We start from the raw sequence: 15,103 nt of genomic DNA, 5'->3' as shown, positions 1-15,103 counted from the left end.
CATTCTCAGGGACAGGCCCTGGACAATGAACTTCTTTCACTACGACAGGGCAATCAAGATCTTCTGGCCTACATTGCATCATTCAACAGACTAGTGGTTGAAACCGGGTGGCCTGAGGATAAGAGAATCACCCTTTTCTATAGAGGCCTTCGTGGAGAACTTAAAGACGTTCTGGCCCAGGTGGTGAATCCTCCACAAGACTGTTCCGAATACATTGATCTGGTGGTGCAACTGGATCATAGAATACAAAATCGAAAAGCTGATCGTTCCAGGTTTGAGAATCGAGTTTTTTCAAGACCACAGAGCTCCGTTAAAGGAAATGATACTGTGGAACCCATGCAGATTGGGGTGGTGAAAGGACCTCTAACCCAAAAGGAAAGAGAAAGGAGAAGACAACTGCAATTGTGCCTCTATTGCGGGAACTCAGGGCACTTCCTCCAAGATTGCCCAGTGAAACCAAAGAAGAAGACAGTAGGAGCTTCCGATAAGGGTGCCAAAGGTTCAGAGTCGGAAAACGACCTCGCCCGACAAGTGTAGAGGTCCGCTTGCCGAGCGTTAAAACCAGTTCTTTGACCTCACATTTTACCATGCCCATGGTCCTCGTGAGTCCGGAACAACCCAATCGTATGCATGCCATTAAAGCATACATAGATAGTGGCGCAATCGGCAATTACGTGGACTGTGAATTGGTCGCCAGGATGAATCTATCTCTTTGTCCTAAGTCGGTGAAAGACGTTATCACCACCGTGGATGGTACGGAAATAGCTTCCGGACCAGTTACTCACACCACCATGGAAGTGACGTTGGTAAGCCAAGATGGACATCAAGAGAAGATCGTGTTTGACATGATCAAGGCTCCACAGTTTCAAGTTATCCTGGGAATCCCTTGGCTGGAGAAACACAATCCTCAAATTGATTGGCGAGCAAAGACAATCCGGTTTCCAGAATGCGCACCTACCTGTTATCCGCAGCCCCGCACGAAGCTAGCTGCAACTACTTCTGAGAGTCCTCACCTGCCTCCTGAATACCGGGAATTTCAGGATGTCTTTCGGAAAGATCAAGCTAATTCGCTGCCTCCTCACAGATCATACGACTGCTAAATAGACTTGGTTCCAGGATCCACTCCTCCATGCAGTCAAATTTATGCCCTCACAGAACCTGAAAATCTTCACCTAAGGCAGTATTTGGACCAGTACTTGACTAATGGATTTATCCGTCCCTCGAAGTCCCCAGCCTCTTCAGCTTTGTTCTTCGTGCCAAAAAAAGAGGGAGATCTAAGAACATGCATAGATTACCGTGCCCTGAACCAGATTACGATTAAGAACAGATATCCGTTACCATTGATCCCTGAACTTCTTGACCAGGTTAAAAGTGCCTGTATCTACACAAAGCTGGACCTCAGAGGAGCCTACCATTTAGTACGAATAAAAGAGGGCGATGAATGGAAGACGGCCTTTCGTACTAAATATGGACTGTTCGAGTATCAAGTAATGCCCTTTGGGCTTTGCAACGCTCCGGCAGCCTTTCAGTATTTTATGAATGACGTCCTCAGAGAGCTCATTGACGTATGTGTAGTTGTCTATATTGATGACATTCTGGTCTACTCGTCCTCTGAGGCGGAACATCGAAAACATGTCACCGCAGTATTGGAGCGGCTCCGAAAACACAGGCTCTTTGCAAAATTGGAAAAATGCGTTTTTCACGTCACGGAGGTCGAATTTTTGGGATTTATTTTGTCACCTAATGGAGTCCACATGGACTCAAGAAAAGTGGACGCTATCGTTAAGTGGCCCTCACCAACATCAGTGAAAGGAGTTCAAAGCATGTTGGGCTTCGCCAACTTTTATCAAAGATTTATCCCAGAGTTTTCTCGAGTAGTCCAACCCATTACAGCCCTCCTCAGAAAGAATAAACGTTTCGAATGGTCTACAGAGGCTGAACAAGCTTTTCAGGAACTAAAAACAAAATTCACCTCGGCTCCAGTTCTAAAACATCCTCGCCCGGAACTTTCCTATATAGTAGAGACTGATGCTTCCAGTCTCGCAATGGGAGCAGTACTTTTGCAAAGAGACCCGGAAACAAATCAGTTACACCCAGTGGCATTTTGGTCCCGCAAATTTTCAGCTCCTGAAATTAACTATACCATTACAGATAAGGAACTTTTGGCTATCAAGTCAGCCTTTAAAGCTTGGCGGCATTATCTCTTGGGGGCCCAACACACAGTCACCGTCATCACGGATCATCCTAATTTACAGTACCTTAAATCAGCCAAAGCTCAATCCTCTAGACAGCTTCGCTGGGCATTGTTTTTCGCCGAATTCGACTTTGTGATAACTTACCGACCAGGCAACAAGAATGGAAAAGCAGATGCTCTCTCCCGAATTGGAGTAGATGAACTCACGACCAATCTTGAACCCGTACCCATAATTCCGGAACAGAGAATCCTGGGTTTGATAGGTGCACAATCCATTGAAGACATTGAAGCTAAAGTTAAAGATCTGCTGACTCCAGCAGAAGTGCAAGACTGGCAACGCAAGGGAAATGATTTCACAATGGATAAGAACCTTCTATACTTTCGAGGAAGATTATATCTACCATGTACCGATTTACAAAGACAGGTGATCTCTTGTTACCATGACTCCTTAATGGAAGGACATCCCGGCATTACCAAAACGTTGGAAAAGATAAAAAGACATTTTTGGTGGCCGTCTTGGAGAAAGGACATTAAGGATTTCATTAATTCCTGTGGTGTGTGCGCTCAAAGCAAAAACCAGAAGGAGAAACCAGCAGGCCTCCTACATCCATTAGGCATTCCTCCACACCCATGGCATACTCTCTCCATGGACTTCATCACGGATTTACCACCATGCTCCGGATTTAATACAATCTTAGTGATTGTGGACCTATTCTCGAAAATGGCTCATTTCATCCCATTGTAAGGGTTACCTACAGCTCCAATTTTGGCCCGAGAATTCCTCGAAAACATCATTCGGTTGCACGGCTTTCCTTCAGTTTTAATCTCAGATAGAGGGAGTCAATTTATTTCCCACTTCTGGCGGAGTTGTTGTCGCCTAGCCCAAATTGACATAAGGCTTTCGACCAGCCACCATCCCCAGACCGACAGACAGACCGAGAGGACCAACCAATCCTTGGAACAGTATCTACGCTGCATGTTACAACAATCAGAGGGCACTTGGAAAGACATTCTCTGGATTGCGGAGTACGCTTATAATAATTCAGTCCACGCCGGAACTGGAAAGACTCCGTTTTTTCTTTCATATGGAATCCACCCTCGCACCTCAAATCTTGACCCACCTCAGACTCTTGGAACACCCGCTGTAGATCATCTGCATTCGACAATCACTCAAGCCTTTAAAGAGGCCACATCTCACCTCAAGCAGGCCAAGGAGCAATACAAGAAGTGTGCGGATCTACATCGAAAGGAAGCTCTTCAATATCTTGTGGGAGATCAGGTCTGGCTATCCACCAAACATTTACCCCTAAAAGGACCGCATACTTTCAATCCACGATACCTGGGGCCTTACCCAATCACTGCCATAATCAATCCAGTGGCGGTTAAATTGGGCCTACCTGCCCATATGAAGATACATCCAGTTTTCCACGTCTCACTACTGAAACCCATGCAACCTGGAACCCGTTTGACAAAATCTCCAGACCCTATTCTTGTGGACGGAGAACTAGAATTCGAAATACAAGACATATTAGACTCCAAGATTTCCAAATCTAAATTATACTATCTGATTGACTGGAAAGGTTATGGCCCCCAGGAACGATCTTGGGAACCGTCGGAACATGTTCATGCACCCCGTCTGGTTAAGAAGTTTCATCGAACTTTTCCTGATAAACCAAAACCCCCGGAGAAGATGAATTTGGGAGGGGCCTTGAGGGCGGGTGCTGTCATGACCACTGCTTTCAAGGAGTCAGGAACTACCCAACATCCTTGGGAGCAGGCTCATAAGATGTCTTATCGGCACCAGCAAGTCCCAATAGGGACCTTTTGGACCTTGTCCTGGCACAGGTGGTGCCAGGCTCATAGTAAGGATCCGTCCCGGCACAGGAAGCGCCAGGCTCATATCAAGTGTAAAGGTGCTTGGGTGAACCTACCTGGAGCAGACCATGCTGCTTACTTACCAGCAAGATGAGGCTTTACTCTCTTCTGGCAGGGACTACTTTTCCTTCTGGGTGGGGCAGGCACCACTCCCTGGATCATTGCTGCTGGAACCCTTCTGGAAGCAGGAACTCTTTTACCTGGGCGAGGCTGCTGTGGAAGAAGACACCTAAGCACTCCTATGGGCTATTTAAACCACACCCGATTGGTACCACATGCTTCGCGTTATTCTGCATCTGCAGCAGGACGCTCACCGTGTCAGCTCCAGCGAATCTTCAGCTCCGGACTCTGTAATTACGAAAATTACCTGCTGGGAACCAATCTTCAATCTTTAGCGGCTCCTGCAAAACAAAAGGCACAGGTTAGACAAAGGCAAAGTTAGCGCTTTGACTCACCCGATCCATCGGCAGCATCCAAGACGTTTTTTCTGCATTTCTCGTCCGGCATCGGGCCTGCAAAGACAAAGAACATTGGTTAGTAACGCTTGGTTACAAAACTGCTTACCTGTGTTGCGCTTGCTCCAACCTTGCTCGCACTGCATTCCGGCACCTGTAGAGACAAAAGGGGACATTAAGGTGCATTCTACGGCCCCAAAACAGCCTTCCTACTTACGTGCCTTTGAATTCATCATCTTCTTGTTACGCTCTCTGCCACGAATCGGGGAGAGCATCTTCTTTGGCATCGACAGCATCTGTAAAGTAAAAGACATAGACATTAGGGGAAAAGACTTTTGAAGAGAGCAATCTAAAGAGAACTTTAATACTTACAAGTCACGCTCGTGCAGCAAACGGCGGCTTCGCTCTCAACTACCCTCTGCAATCAAGAGGCAGAACTCACATCCAGTGAAGTAACTGGATCCAGCGCCCCTGCACAAGACACAGGATGGAGAGCTCAGCATTCACTTACTTAAGGTGAGCACAACAATCACCCGAGTACCACGGGAAGAGAGGGAGAGAGGGGCTAAGAACTTCTCCCAGCCTTCCAGCCTCTAATACCTTGATTTTCCACTTGCAGACACCTCACACTGCAGGTCAAGCTTTCAGTGAGGAAGGAGTCAAATCCGGGAGCCAAACGAATCCTACGCCTAACGTTGAAGACGTTCTCACCGCCCAGTCAAGACCAGCGCCTCCGAGGGAACCAGGTGAGCGTTACAGTTGCCCCCATACTTGTGCCGTGGGTTTGGCGAAAGAAAACACCGTCACACAGAAAAAAGTTTTCTGTCAATGCTAAAAGGATACACTCCAGGATAAACAGAGTGGGAACTGAATCAATGGTCGATGTTCTTTTGTTTAAAACCATTTCCATAATTTTCAAACATTCTCCCTGAGGTATGCTAGTGTATAAAGTCGTTACGTCTAATGTAACAAGAAGACTATCTTTTTGGCATGGTAAATCATTAATAATATTAACCATACTAGTCGTATCTTTTACAAAAGTCCTCATCGTTTTGACAAAGGGTCTTAGAAACCATTCCGAATACATCGAAAGAGGCTCTAGAACCGAATTTATGGCAGACACAATCGGTCTCCCAAGTTGTGTGACTGAGTTTTTATGCACTTTTGGTAACAAATAAAATGCCGGGATCGTCGGGTTGTCTCTTATCAAGAAAGAGTGTTTGTCTTTTTCTATTCATCCTTCTATTAGTGCATGATCCATCAGGCTTGGTGGGATCGCGATCAAGTTTGCGATAAACCTGTGGGTTCCCGAGGTGTGTCTCAATCTCTTTATCATAGAGAGATTTATCCCATAAAACAATTGCACCCCCCTTGTCAGCTGGTTTTATATGGAAAGTCTGGTTCGCTTGTAAAGAGAGAAGGGCTTTTCTTTCTTCTTGACTCATGTTGTCTTTATGTCGATTGTTGGAAGATATTAGTTTTTTGCTTTCTTCGATGATTTTATTTTTGAAAGCTACGATAGCTGGAGATACCATACTGTCACACGGAGTGAAAGTGGAAATGGGTTTCAAACCTGTTATACTTTGTTTTTTATTCGATATTGGAGAATCTTTGAAGAAGTATTGAAGTCTGATAACTCGAAAGAATTTTTGTAATTCTAATTGAGTTTCAAAGTCTTTTGCTTTAGTTGTAGGCACGAAACTTAAGTCCTTTTTAAGAACTTGTATTTCCGCCTCAGTAAGTTGGCGGTTAGACAAATTAAAGACTGGAATTACCATGGCATCGGGGGGCCTCTCCAGTTGTGGGTTTGCATCCTGGGGGGCCCCTGATGCCAGTTGCGTGGTTTCTTCCTGCGGCCTCTCTGAAAATGGGGCTAGTTGTTGGGGTTGCTGTTACCTCCTGAGTTGGTACTGTCTGAGTCACTACTAGTGGTATTCGAAGTGTTGGAAAAAGTCACAAATGTATTCCTCTGTCGGTTAGTATTGTTCCCTCTAGTTCTCACTAGTTTGTTATGATCTTCATAGTAGGACTGGACTAGATAAGGATAGGTGTTAGTTTCTTTATATGTTTCCACGTCGTTTTTGTACTTCCATATTTTTTTATCTAAAGTAAACTTTTTAAACTTTACTATTTCCTCCTCCATTTTCTCCAATTTCTCTTTAATGTCTTTGATAAGTTGGTCCCCTTTTAGTTTAATTTCTAGGGTCTCTATCTCTATCTTTTGTTTACTCGACTCCTCTGCCGCAGTGTCTATTATCAAAATCAAGAAGTCTCTTGAACATTTATTTCCTACAGCGCTGAAGCTCCCTTTAAACTTGGGTTTATCCGTGAACACGCATGGAACATTTCTAATTTGCAAACCTTCCAGTATGATACCTGCTTTTAGATAAGCAAGCATCATATGTCCATGTGATTCTGTCCTAATTAGTTTCTTCTTTTTTTGGAACAGAAGGTCGAGATCATTGGTTTGCGCAGGTGCAGGAAGGCCTGCAGTTTCTCCTGTGACAAACGATGGAAGACCCATCAGTCTCTGATAGTACTCTACAGAAAACGAGAGAGTTTTCACGTTTTCCATTTTGGCAGTGTATCTAAATACCAAATTCAAAAAACAGATTTTTAAACCTTTTTACCTTCCAGCCCAGGGCTGTCCTATATCAGTTATATCTACAAAGGTAGTCTCCCATAATGTTTGTTATCGGGTGGCCAGTATCTCAGAACGGGAGACACAGTACTAGAAATATACAAAAATTGAGAACCGGCTACCCCTCTCTCTGTACTAACAGGTTGGACAAGGTGATCTACAGAATTATGGTAAAGAACAGGCTTTCGCTTATCAATTAGTGAGCCACATCTATGCATAAGACAAAGAATAGGAGCAAACAGAACCAAATCATTCTATACACTAAAAACTAACAACTAATCACAACATTGTATCTTCTGTATAAATTTATTCAGTGTAAAACACAGTTACAAAAATTGTTAAAAAGAGGAAGAAGAAAGAGAGGGCAACAGAAGTGCAAGCATCAATTTGGTACATCCCCATCTTCTTCTCACTCCCTTCCTAAAACACACAATTATTTCCAAAATGGGGTTCGAAAACTAAGTACACATAGCTCTATCTCTTTGAGCAATTTTCGGATACAAGACTAATTATTTAAGCTAGTCTATTGTCACGTGTCGACATGTTTCGGCCATTTCTACAGATGAAACACTATCCCTAGTCTCTCTGCACATAAATTATTTTTGGCCTTCTTCAGGACAGACAAATTTCTTTACAGTTGGTAAGCCTCTTTTCCAATCCCCCGTTGCAGGATAGATACGAACTAAAAACAAACATATAACATTTATCACATAGTTAAAAATTGGTTCCATTCTACACACACATCTATAATTCTTTATCTTAATTATTTCACTGCATCACTTAATATAATTTCTTGTGATTACTTCACAAATTCCCACAATTAATTACAGACTGTAGATCACATTAGCCCCTACTTACATCCTTGTAGGACTTGAGCTTTTTGCTCGGTGAATCCTAGCTGTATTCGAGTTAAATCAATTCCAAAGTGTTCACGGATCACCTCCCGGCCTTTAATTCGGAACAAAATCCAAAGATTTCCCAAAAATGTTCATACTGTTTAGGCGCCCTGTAGGGAAGCCCCGACACAGAGAATGTTTTTATTTTAATTTACATCATCTGCTTCGTTATTTCATCAATACGTCAAAACGCACCAACTTCAATTAATCCTCATCTACATTTTACTCAGGGACCCTTTTTCATTTTTTTACATTTTACGTATTTAGCCAAGGTGATGTTATTTGTCTAAGACTTTCTACCTGGTTACTGTCCACTATTGTCTAGTTCAGTGCCAGTCCTGTTTTCATTTTTTCCTTTTCGGAGATCATTATTGGAAAAGTCAAATTTTCAGCCTATCCCTACTGCTGCATCGCAGAATTTAATCCCGCGTAACCAAAGTACCACAACTCACTTTATTTTCACTCGGTCTGTTTTCCGCAGTTTATGCACGCGGGTGCCGGGACACGCAATGGTCTCCACACTTTATGCAGGCCCTCACTGGACACGTCATTTGTTCATTGGTCACCTAAAAACCTGAGAGGATAGAGAATGCAGCAAAAGGAGGTGTCATCAGTCAGGTCACTCTTTTATACTCCCTCCAATGCGCAACATCGCGACCTCACAGGGACGATCAGCTTTCCCTTAATAATGGTTATGGGGAAACCAAATACTCTCACCATCTGCCCAACCAAATGTGACGTTATGGGTGGGTCAATGTTGGAGGTGGGTTGGGTCTTAACAGAGACAAGCCCAGGCCCTCACGTCAATCCAACAACTGCAAGGGGCTGGCAGAGGTGTGGTCTTGCTTGACAGGAAGGAAAGGCAAGGGTCCTCAAAATCACAGAATGACAGCAATGCAAGAATGCTGGGGCAGGGAAGGGCATGGATAATGCTGTCCAAGCAATGGATACACTCGGCTATCCTCACTGTGCTATTGTGGCATACTGAATCTTCAATTTAAATGTTAAATGGGCATAGTGGAATCTTCCCTTACTGGCCTTAATGTGCTTACTAGGCGTACACAATTTGAAGTTGTTGTGCTGACTGGACATTTTGGAATCAGCAGTCACTGTGCAAACTGGGCATACCGGGGTGTCCCCTTAGTGTACCGACAGGTCATATATCAAGCTGGAAGCTGGCTTCACTGAGCTAACAGCACATGCTGAAATGTGTCCTCACAGTGCTCCCTGGGTATACCTGAACCTGCACATACTCTGCTAATTGAGTCTACTCGAATCTGAACTTACTGTAGTAACCAGGCATCCTGGACCAGCCTTACTTTGCTAACTGGGAATAGTGGATTGTACCTTTCTCTAATGCAAGTACTGGAATGTGCCTTTCCTGGACCTATGACATCTATACATACCCTGATAACTGGGCATAGTATAATCTAGCCTCATTGTGCCATTTGGGCATACAGAGTATACTAGAATTTGCATGTATCCTGCTTACTGGATATACTAGAATCTAACCTTACCATTCTAACTGTTACCATTGGAAACTGAACTTATTGTTAATAGGGAGCACCAGGGTCTGGCTTTGTGGCACTAAATAGGCACTCTTGGGTGTGGAATTACAATGCTAATTGGGCTTCCTCAAATTGACCACTACTGCATTAACTAGGCACACTAACATAGATCCTTGTTGTTCTAACTGGGCATTATGAAATCTGGACAAACTGTGCAAACATGGCATAGTGGAATCTTTCCTTCCAGTGCAAACGGACATACTGATATTCGTCCTTGATTTCCAAACATAACATACTTGAAGCTGTCCTTGTTCTGTTAGTTGGGCATACTGGAATCAGAGATTATTGTGATAACTGTGAATAATGGAATATAGTATTGTTTTGCTCTCCGAAAATACTGGATTCTGATCTTTGTATGGTAATTAGAAATATTGGATTCCACCCTTTCTGTGCTCCCTGTAGATACTAGAATTTACTCTTAGGGCCTCATTACACAGATGGCGGTGGACCAAGGTGCTATTAGCACCTTGGTCCATGCCGGTAAAATACCGGCACCGCCTTGGTGGAAAGGGGAATTACCACCCTATTCCAAGGTTGGTGGGGCGTTAATTCCCCCTTCCCCCAATGCCCTTCCCCATTCCCATTTTTGCCCCATAGGGCATAATGGGAATGGGGAAGGTGCTAATTATGGCAGCGCAAATTGCGGTACCGTAATTAGCTCCCTGGTCCCTTTGCGGGTTGATTTTTAACGCCTGCAAAAAGCAGGCGTTAAATTCCCCAACCCGCAAAGGGACCTCGTATGAAGGTGGTAAGGGTTTACCGGTACCGGTAAAGTACCGATACCGGTAAACCCTTACCGCCTACCGTGTAATGAGGCCCATAGTGTACTAAATGGGCATACTGCATCCTCCTTACAATGACCAATTGTGCACACTTGACCATGGCCCTCATTAGGACCCTGGCGGATTTTTTCTGACGTCGGCGGACTTTTCCGCCATGGCGCAAAGTCCCTTTACGCCATGGCGGATGGCGGACTTACCGCCCCATTCCGAGGTCGGCGGGGCGGTAAGTCCCCATTGACCCATTTACCCTTCCCCATTCCCATTTCGGCCCCATAGGGCTCAATGGGAGTGGGGAAGGAGTTAATTACGCCACCGTAAATTACGCAAAAAGCGGGCGGAAAAATGACCATGGCGCTATGGGAACTCGTAGTTGGCGGTAAGGGGTCGGCGCAGCTAACGCTGGCGCAAACCCCTTACCGCCAGGGTCCTAATGAGGGCCCATGTCATTATTGGAATCTGGCCTTTCTGTGGTTGCTGGGCATACTGTAATATGGTTTTATTGTGCCAATTGGGCATCCTGGAATAGGACATAAGTGGGATAATTATGAACTCTAGAATCTGGACTACATTACTGCCTGGGTATACTGATGTGTGCTTTTTCCGGCTACCTGGGTGCCTTGTGATCTGTCCTTACTGTGATAACTGGGCATGCCTTAACCTATCCTTTTAAAAAATATGTATTTATACAGTTCATGTCAAAACGGGTACATTTATAAAATCAGAAAAAACAGACATGAAGTCAGATGTTACATATACCTGAACCCCGTACATTTACATTTCCAATTAATAAACACACCAAATTTCCACCCAAAGTATATATATAAATATACACAAAATAAACAGCAGTTCAAGCATAACAAGCTCAGTAACCTATCTTTAATGGGATACATGTTTTCTATTCTGGCAGAGAGTGCTTAAATCCCGGCTTGTCCTAATAAGGATATCAGATTATTCCCTGTATGTGCTTACTGGCTTAGTGACATTTGGCATTTGTGTCCTCTTTCTGTGCCAACCACGGCTATAGAATCTAGCCATCATTATAATCATACTATAATTACTGTAACCATGGGGAACAACCTGATTCTGGCCTTGCTTGGATAACCTGGAATACTGGAATCAGCTATTTACTGTGCTAACTAGACAAACTAAAATGGACACTTGCTGAGACAGCTGGACATAATGGAATATTAACTTACTATGCTAACCCTACAGATTAGTAGTGCATGAACAAATCTGGCGTGAGAGTGCTATGCTGTGTGAGGGGTGAGAAATGCATGACAGACACACAAGTAACGTTTTCTCAATGTTTGCCATTTATTAAATGAAAAAGATAAATGCCTATCTTTCCCTATCCTAACAAGGATGCCCCTACCTGCAAACTAAAGTAAGTAAAGATAACCTAGTGTCCAAAAGTGTCTGACCCTCACACTAATGCAGACAACAAAATAACACAAGGGATGTTTGACTGTCTTCAATTCAACACCATAAGGTAACATTTCAAACCTATACGATCTTGAAAGTACTCCTTGTGACTAAGGTTGGATTCCCTTCACCTGGATCAATGTTGGAGTACTCCTGTTCAGTTCAACATTAATCATCTTTTACTTCAAGTACGCCCTTCTGCTTCTAAAGTAAATGTCTCTTTCATAAACACTTGTTCCACAAATGAAAGTGTCTTTCCCAATATCCAGCTTGATAAAACCAATATCTTTCTCATAAAACACAAGTTCATACAGCTAAGAAATTGTTTTTCATAGGATGTAAAGCAATTATCAACCTATAACAGTTCTGCTTCAAGTAGAATACCTTTGTCAGGATAGCAGAGCAACTACTTCTGATAATGCCACACTTCTTGCCACACTCATACTGCTTTAAAACATCTTCTTCTTTCCTGGTTCACTCGCCTGCCAGGACTAACTACTATTGATATGATATGGCATTTGTAATGCGCCTATACACAAGTGTTTCAAAGCGCGATGAGGCAAGGAAGGGGGAACAGAGGGAGGACAGAGACAACGATCTTACTAGGCCAAGTGACATTGAGATCTTGCAAGGGGAGGGGAGGGGGAAAGAATAACAGGGGAAAGGGGAGAGGGGCAGTGCTGTACATGGGAAAAAACAATAACAAGAGGTGTGGCCAGCAGGTGGTAGGTGCAAGCGTAAGTACAGACAGCAAGTGTCCAAAAGTGCAGGTAGGGGGACTGTAGGGTTACAGTTATAGACCCAAGTGCAAGAGTTGCCAGGAGGCAGTGCAGGTGTGCAACTGGGTGGGCAGGGACCCAGGCCCGAAATCAGAGGGCAGCAGGTGACCAGTGGAGTATCAGACAGGAAATACTTAGGGGAGAAGAAGAAAGAAGGCAGAAGCAAAGAGGAAGGTGTTGAGGTGCTTCCAGAATGGGGGATGGTTCTCCTCAAGTTTCAGAGAGGCATGGAGGGGGGCCCCAGCCAAAGAAAGAGCTATACCACCAACTCATTGCTTTGAGAAGCAACTGACCCTGAGGGAGTTGGAGGTGGAGGAGCGAAGAGCTTGTGTAGGAAGGTACTTGGGAAGAGAGAGTTGGAGGTATTGAGGCCCCAGGACCCAGAAGGCCTTGTGAACAATGCAGAAGGTCTTGAACTTAATCCTTGCAGCCACTGGGAGCCAATGCAGAGATTTCAGTGCTGGAGAGATATGATCACTGGGCTTGAGGCCAAGGACAAATCTCGTGGTTCTGTTCTGGATGAGTTGCAGAGGGCGCAGAGTAGAAACAGCAGATTTAGAAAGAGGCTGTTTCAGTAGCCCAGCCTAGAGAGAACCAGAGCTCTAGAGACAGTGAATTTATGGGGGAAGGAGAGGAAAGGAAGAAGAATACTTCTGAGGAGGTTCAGTTGGTAGTTTGACTTCTTGGAGACAACAGAGATGTGAGGAGAAAAGGAGAGTGTGGAGTTGAAGATGACCCCGAGGTTCTTAGCCTCACAGGGTCCCTCACCTGATATACTCGCATGCCAGGATGTAAACTCATACAACTCTTATTGAGCTTAGTGGCAATAATTGCTCCAGTATTCTATGTGAGTAGGGTTGAACAATGTACACTTCTTTTTATAGTCTCTTGACTCTTGGCAATGTGGGTTGCAGGTCTCCCCCAATTGGTGTCCCATATAAGGAGAGTTGTACCCCTGTTGTCTGTGTACTCCTTTGCAGTCTCTTGGCTGTTGCCAATGCTGGTTACAGGTTTCCCCCAGTTGGTGTCCCATAAAAGGAGAATTACACCCTTGTCACTTTTGTATTACTCCTTTGCAACTTCTTGGCTGTTGACAATGCGGGTTAGAAGTTTCCCCCATTCGGTATCCCATATAAAGAGAGTTGTGCCCTTGTCACCTTTGTATTACTTCTTTGCAGCCTCTTGGCTGTTGACAATGCGGGTTACACATTTCCCCCAATTGGTGTCCCATATAAGGGGATTTGTGCCCTTGTCCTGCTTTATTAGTTTGTTCTTCAAAAACATGAGTTTTTGTAAAATGTCCTGCTCGGAGTACCACTGGGTTACCTTTAACATCAGGTAAACTGACTGGTCTCTTTGGCATCTCTGTTGCCCTCGCTGATGCTGCAGGGATCTTTCTGTCCGCTGTTTGCGCTGGTGCGGGCTCCTGCATCTCACCAGTGGTCTGCATGGCTGCTTCCCAGAGCTCTGACAGGTCTTCTGTGTCCTCCTGCACACCAGCATGCCGAAAATTGGGTTGGAAGCATGTCTCTCTCTCGGCTAGGCTTCTCTTCCTGGCACCGTTTTCTGCTGTGCTTACTCTGCTATGTTGCAGTGCCTCACATCTCATGTCGACATCAGCTGGTGTTATCTCTTCTGCTTCTAAGGCAGACCCAGCACTCTGGTCTGCCTCTGCCTTAGCTACTCCTTTGCCATCTCCTCCTGACTGCAACTCACTCCAGAGTTTAAATGTCCCTCTCAGGTGTTTTGGTCTATAACAACTAGACCACACATTCTGGTTAATGGTATTGTGGCTCTTTATTAACTTTGAGCCCCTCTTCCTCAACCCAGTACCAAGAGCATTATGGTTCTTGAAGTTCATAGTGGATTTGGGGTTTTAATATTTAAATAGTCTGGATTGTTTTGTGAATTGCGAGAAGGTTTATGTTTTAAGTTTTAACATTGGGGTTAGGACCTCTATTTAAGATATGATCATGACAATTGGAGGATGTTAAATGTAATTGCTGCAGCCCCAAAGTACACATCTTATTTTGTTTATATGACCTTTCATAGCATATTATTTGGGAAGTTTCATAGGAGGGACTTGTGCAATGACAGCATGCCATTATGAAGTTGGGGATTATAGGAATCTCATCTTCATGGGAAGATGACTACTGTGTCCCTCTTAAAGAAATCACCACTTCCCCCTAACAGCCATCTTCTCCCATGTTATCCTGCCTTCCCCTGACCTCACGTGAGGAGCCTTTAGGCTGGGGTTCAGTGATGACTCTGCAGGATTCATCACAACAGGTAACATTGCAATCTGCCCTTACTGGACATACTAGAATATGACCTTACATTTTTAACAGGCAACACTGAAATCTGCCATTGAATTGCTAACTTGACACAATGGAATATGTCAATATTTAGCTAAATGGTCATATTGAAATATGTTTTAGCTCTGCTGTATATGCTGCAATATACCTTACTGTGCTAAATGGGCATACTAAAA

This window comes from Ambystoma mexicanum, chromosome 7q (genome assembly GCF_040938575.1).
Source record: "Ambystoma mexicanum isolate Mex_15411 chromosome 7q, UKY_AmexF1_1, whole genome shotgun sequence".
Taxonomy (NCBI): domain Eukaryota; kingdom Metazoa; phylum Chordata; class Amphibia; order Caudata; family Ambystomatidae; genus Ambystoma; species Ambystoma mexicanum.
The sequence above is the reverse complement of the archived record's forward strand: the minus strand, read 5'-3'. Positions refer to the sequence as shown.